The sequence below is a fragment of the Haliotis asinina genome, chromosome 14 (assembly GCF_037392515.1).
Source record: "Haliotis asinina isolate JCU_RB_2024 chromosome 14, JCU_Hal_asi_v2, whole genome shotgun sequence".
NCBI lineage: Eukaryota > Metazoa > Mollusca > Gastropoda > Lepetellida > Haliotidae > Haliotis > Haliotis asinina.
The window spans coordinates 53585869-53592536 of NC_090293.1; the positions used below are offsets into that span (position 1 = coordinate 53585869).

At 37.7% G+C, this 6668-nt stretch overlaps 1 long non-coding RNA gene across 1 annotated transcript; it reads left to right on the forward strand.

The window, feature by feature from the left end:
• The first annotated feature begins 3757 nt into the window (after nt 1–3757).
• LOC137262191 (uncharacterized) lies at nt 3758–6362 on the forward strand. The gene is made up of 3 exons (XR_010954899.1): nt 3758–3803; nt 5295–5318; nt 6214–6362. It is a non-coding gene; the product is annotated as an uncharacterized lncRNA (long non-coding RNA).
• Nucleotides 6363–6668: the final 306 nt, after the last annotated feature.

Here is a 6668-nt window from a genome sequence, read left to right on the forward strand (position 1 = left end):
TGCTACATGGCGTATGGTACAGCTCCATGGGTTACTGAATTACATGTACACGTTACATTAGTAAACCTATTGCATAATATAGACGTATTGCTCCAAGATTTGAAAAATGTGTTGATTCCCAAGTTGCAACGCGAAATTGCTGAAGTACTATGTGGGAACCAGGAACCAACAGAGAAATGCGCCTTAAATAACAATGGCATTCTTACATGTTGTAGCCGGCCGAATAAAAGTACGTAATAGATCTTAATTGTGAAGAATTAACACAAATGAAAAAGAAGTGCAGTGCAGTTTCATGTAAGGACTGTTGGTTAAATGTCGATTGAACATATCGGCGTTCAGATCACTACATCCGAGTCTGAGACGTGAGTGGATGATTTGTGACATGCGAGATCCGTAGCTGAGGTCAAAGTAAATATTATTTTCTCTTTTTGGAAGCAGTTTCTTAAATTCCGATAGACTGCATGTTTCTTTTGAGTTTGACAAAGCGTTCCAAAGACTAATCGTGTCGGTAATGAACGAATTGGCATAGGAATGCGTTCGACAGTAAATGCCTTGAAACTCAGAATTATTTCTTAGATCATACCGAGTGTTTCCAGAGACAGTTTGAGGGGTTAATTCGCATAGGTAGTCCGGTAAATGGTTAGTGTAGATTTTAAAGAAAAACGTTAGTTTCTTATAATGTCTTCTATCTTTCAGAGAGTGAAATTCAGTTTCATTATAAATCGTATGGTGACTTGTGCCACGCACAGCACCACAGATCGTTCTCAAGGCATCAAGATGTAAGCTTTCTAATATCCGTGATTATTCAGATGTACAATTATCCCAGATATGCGAGCAGTAGTCAAATATGGGTAGAATGTAAGATTTGTACATAGTATCTAATGTCTTTCGGGATAAACCATATTTAAAACTTCGCAGACAGCTGATCATAGGACGAGTTTTACGGACGGTGTTGATGAATTCTGCTTGTGGTACTTTGGTATCCGTAGTTTGTGAATGATATCTAAAGATGAAAGTTTTACGTATTTTATTTTTAATATATCTTATTTGACAGACAGTAATTAGCGAGTGAAAATGAGTCATATGACCGATGAAAAATCGTCTCGGCCAGCGGCTGCGTGTTGGAAGCGTATTTTTTGTCGAAATAATTAATCTATCTGGTATTTCACGTCCGTCTAAGATACTAGCAGGAAAGTGAAACTGAAGTGTGTTATTTTTTTTTTACATCTAGACTCCCATCGTAATTCTATAATAAACCGGGATCACAACCACATGTTCAAGTTGCACATCGTTTCGGTATCATATCACATGGAGAAACAGACTAATATCATACATTGATTATCAAGTAATCATTACATAATGCGTAAAATACACTGAACCCACCAAGTATGTGGACCTGGGTCTGCTGACGTAAAGACACTACAGCTGCACGAGCAATACAGGTACATGTGCACAAATAAATGAAACATATATACACACTGTGCAGACTAATCGAATGGCAGCAAGAACAATGCAAACAATTACGTTTTGGAATTGTTGATCAATGGGAAACACTTAAAATATATTTATTGGTAAAACCCTGCTTCATTCTTACATTCACACATTATACATTCGTTCATTTACACATTATACATTCATACATTTACACATAACATACACCTTCAAGCATCACGCATTTACACATCACACATTCGTGCAACAGCCGTATATTACGTAGAGATCACTAGTATACTGTACTGACATATATAACTTACCGAATTATTTACCATTTGTAAATAATTAAACTTATGATTTATTGCAATGTGTAAAACAACTAATTATCACCAACTACTCAATACCTACAATATGACAAAGCAGCCAAATTATCAAAGCATATACAGAATGTACACATGACATGAATATGTACAATCACAAAAAGTATTGAAAGAGACTAACCTCTAGAAATGATCCCGACAGCTCCAACAAACTAAATGTCCAAATCAAATCATCCAAATGTGCTTTGTGACCAGTAGAAATGTTAAAACTCAACTGCTGATAGACAGCAAACTTTAAACAGGGGACAGCTAGAAAGCTGACAAGGCTTCTGACAAAGGGACCGTAAGTGGTGCGCTTGGGCTGGTTATTGTGTGTCAGTGCTCAGGGTGATTGTAAGCTGAGAGAAAGGGGTTAGAGAAACTGGAGAGTGAAGTATATAGTGTTTAAAAATATGCTAAAGTGAATATTTAATTCAGTAAAAACTAAAGAATAAAAACACAGAATATTTACAAATATTTCGTCCTGTCACATGTATTGTAAAATAAACTCATAACGCGCACAAGATCATTTTCCTGAGTTCTGTAAGTGGTGGAAATCAGACGAATGCTTAACAAAACTTTACACCACAAGGCAGCTGTTCACATGCAAATTTACAGTTGATTCCCCCAAAGTAATGGAGAAATCGATCTTTGATGTAACCATACATATATTCATAACATACTGTCAGTGTTGCAAGTCTAAACATTTGAAGAGAAATATACATTACAGAACCAATGTCACAGTTCTATAAATATTCATTATGCTGAAAGATGAAACTCAGTAAGGTGAACCATTCCATTCACAGCTGGAACCAATCATAATGTTCTCCGTGCTGTGAAAATGTTTATAAGTCTGTCGTGTTGATGAGCAAAACAGGTTTCCTGGCGACTACCCACACGGTTCAACATGAAGCTGTTCCTTCTGATGGTTCTTGGTAAGTTAGCCTATTGTGTGATAGAAAACATCTGTGGCCTTTGAAAACCACATCACACCTAATTTCATTATAGTCTGTTTGCAGTGAAAAAGTACTGATGTAGTTGACTTTATGCAAAAAAGTAAAACAAGTAAAGTGGAATTAAGATTGCGAATCCTCATAATTCGACCTGTATAAATGAAGATTTAAATCTCAAAATTTTAGTCCACCTTTTGGTTGAGCTGATTTTCTGTCTACACTTTGGTGTCATTTCCTTGTGAGTAGCACGGAAAGTGTAGTGATTATCAAATGGTTAGTAAGTGTTGAACATCAGTTATTCCTGACAGAAGCATTTAGTCATTCTTCACCTTCTAGAAGGATTACATCTTGGCATATGAAGACCATAACTATTTCTAAGAAGAACGATAACTTTCAGAAGGTTGAAGTTTCCTCCTGAGGGGGAATGTAGGCCTAACTTCATTCCAAATGTTTATCATTTTCCATGATTTTAATCGTGGAATATATGTATTTTTAATGTTTGGCTAATTTGGCTAACACCGGAAAGGAGAATTTAAATCCAGCGAGGGACCATGCAGGTAGCAAAGTTAATTTACGTGGCTGTGTTCCCTGGTATCTACCTGCAGTTACTGGTGATAAGAGTATTAAATGTAATATGAAATCACGAGAAAGATTATTTTAATATTTGAAATAGGTTTTAGACCTAAATGTTCATGTCTTTCTAATACTTTTACTGTGTTATGTGACTGATATTTTATATATTTAACATAAGTCTTCTCTTTATTAAATGGCTAACGTATTGTACAAGGTGACCTTAAATTGTAACCCACCAAAACACTTATAATCAGTTCTCTTAGTTTTTGTTAGTGGTATCACATCGAGTGGTCAGACTCACGTTCCTGTGTATCGTATAGATGTCATTGATGTCAATCACTGAAATGTATCATCCAGTATTGATGAGAATGGCGTAAATCAATAAATAAACAACTAAGAAAAGTACTGAAACATTTGTTTTCTCGCTTATATGTTTCAGTTATTTCCATGGTACAAATGAATACACATTCTGGGATTGTGGATGGTGAGTAGAACAGCCTTTGGGTCACTCATCTGCTCCTTTAGTCCCCAGAGACAGTAAATAGACGATACTAATCGTGTCTCCGCTAACAACACAATACATTGAGGTTCTTGAGAGGTATTTGGAAGTCGGTATTCTAATATACGACAAATTGTTATGGATATCAACTTCTTCAATATTGTTTTTGCGACGTTTCTGGGCTATACCTTGCCCCTTCGTCAGGTGGATGCTAACTAACAGTTAAACAGGATATATATACTAGTAATGTACATGAAGCCAGAGTGATGATTTTAAGCATGTATGTACGATTAAAACATAGCAGATGAAAAGAGGATTACAATATACAAAAGGTTTTATGGTGTTGTGACAATGGATGAAGCAATAGAAGCCATTGTATTTGATTAGTGTACATTAGTGGGGGGGGGGGGGGGGGGGGGTGATAGTCTAGCAATATACAAAAGCTAGGATAAGATACTAAGGGAGGGATGATGCTCTAACAGTGGATTAGGAGGTGATTGGTGAAGCCTCGCGTCCGTTTCATTTCCCAGAGATTGGGTGGGTAAAGCCCTTGGTCTCTGTTCATTCGTATGGCTAATCTCTGGATGTTGATAGCTTCTGAAATTTTGCGTCGTCGCCAATCATGGACGTTCGTCGCTAAGATTGTAGGTGCTTGCCAGCCAATGGAGTGTGACAGATCGTTCACAATATGTTCAGAAAGGGCGGACTTTATATCTGATTTCTCTACTGAACTTCTGTGGCTAATGTCAATGGGGCGAGATGTCTCTCCTACACAGTTGCTGCCACAGTTACACATAAGGTCGTAGATGCAGCCCCTAGGCTTGTAAGTGGTCTTGGTTGGTGTACATCTGCCATTGGCCTTCAGAATGGTCTTCAGTGTTTGGTTAGATCTGAAGGTCACGTCACATCTATCTCGGCAGTTTTTTCAGCAGTCGACTGATGTGGTGGCTAATCTGACCTTGGTAGGGAATATTATTCTGCCTGGGGATGGCTAAGGTTTTCGTTAGCGTTCTTCTTGTTGTTGCAGGCTTGATGATATGGTTCTGTCCAAAAGTTGTTTGGGATAGCCATTGAGGTTGACGAATGTAGTTCTTAGATGGTCTACTTCAGTATGCACGTTTGCTGTGGGGTTGAAGGTTGGAGAGGTACTGATTCTACTGGTCGGTATGGGTGGGTTTTCTGTAGACGGAGAAGGCAATGTTGTTGAGGGTGCTTTCTGCAAGGACACATCTAGGAACGGTAGTTTCTCTTGGTCTTCTATTTCCATCCGGAAGTATGGAGTAATCATATTGTTTAGTTCACTAAACCGTATAACCGGCGTGCCATTTTGAGAAAATTCTCTTCACAACATGCTTAAGATATTAAGTACGCAGTTTAAAGTGGAGAATATGATATCTAGAGAAGGCCTTTATTCATGATCATACTTGGGTGTATCACATCAGAACATGTGTTGATACAGGTGTGTTTGTTTTTCAGCATCCGCCGTCGTGAGTGGCAATAGTGAGTATGGCAGTCCAACAACACTAAATGAAAATATAGAAAGAAAAGCGACAAGATATCACTAAAGTGTCCTTTTTAATCACTCTCCCATTTTGACGATTGCAGGTTTTGTAGAAAGCTGAACTTAATGTGGTCATGTGTTATTATACTTTTTGACTTGTACTTCGTCCTTATTTTTGTACACTCTAAACATTGGAACCACAACATACTTACAGCACTTGACTTAGCTACAAGAATGCACATGTAGAAAAATACAGTACGTGAAATTTGATGGTAATTTTACCATGTTGCACCTGCAGTTTGAAAACGTTTCGCATCTTTCCTTAAAGACAGCTAGAGATTAATTGGTAAAGTACTGTGTCATTAAGTCAACAAATCTTCGTCTTTAATGTTTTGACACTCTAAAGATTAGAACCAGAAGATAGTTACAGCACTTGACTCAGCTACTCAGCAGACAAAAATATTTGTAGAACTAGTAACTTAAAAACATAGGAAATATAGCCTCTATTTTACCTATTTCACTCTGTATTTGGTCTCTAACGTTTGTTTAGACAGATATTTTACAATGTAACTCTTTTCGTCACAATAGGGCTAAAATACTGCCGACGCACTTATAACTTTTGACTCGCTCATTCACTCTTATCAGTGAAAATTGCAGATGGGAAAGTTGATGATTTTCTTGTCCTAACAGTGGACGTGACTTAATAAAAGGAGTTTGAGCGTGTCTGCAGTAAATCACTCAGCTCAAGATGTCTTTCACTATTACAACCTAACATTCATGAAGGATATGATGTCATTGACGGCAGAGATCCTCACCATACAGAATATGATACAGGTAAATTATCTTCCTTACCGTAAAACCAAAGTCGTTCACACACTGACCTCTTATGTACAGGGGTTCCTTTTGGGAAGCGAAGCGGTGGTGAGGAGTTGACAGACTCTTCTGGAATACCTGATAATGGTCCCGAGGTAGAGAAATGACGCCGAAGAAGAACTCCCGAACATGCTAACATGTAGAGACTGAAATAAAGAATTCTTGGTCCATGAAAACAGTTTGTTTTCCTTTTTCCGATGCGATGTTTTGATGTGCTACATGGTGTATGGTAGAGCTCCGTGGGTTGCTGAATTACATTTACACGTTACACTAGTAAACCAATGGCATAATATAGACGTATTGCTCCAAGATTTGAAAAATATGTTGATTCCCAAGTTGCAACGCGAAATTGCTGAAGTACTATGTGGGAACCAGGAACCAACAGAGAAATGCGCCTTAAATAACAATGGTATTCTTAAATGTCAGGCAAAAAGGTATTAGTCCGGCAGTATAGAATTGTCTGGCAGGATACATTC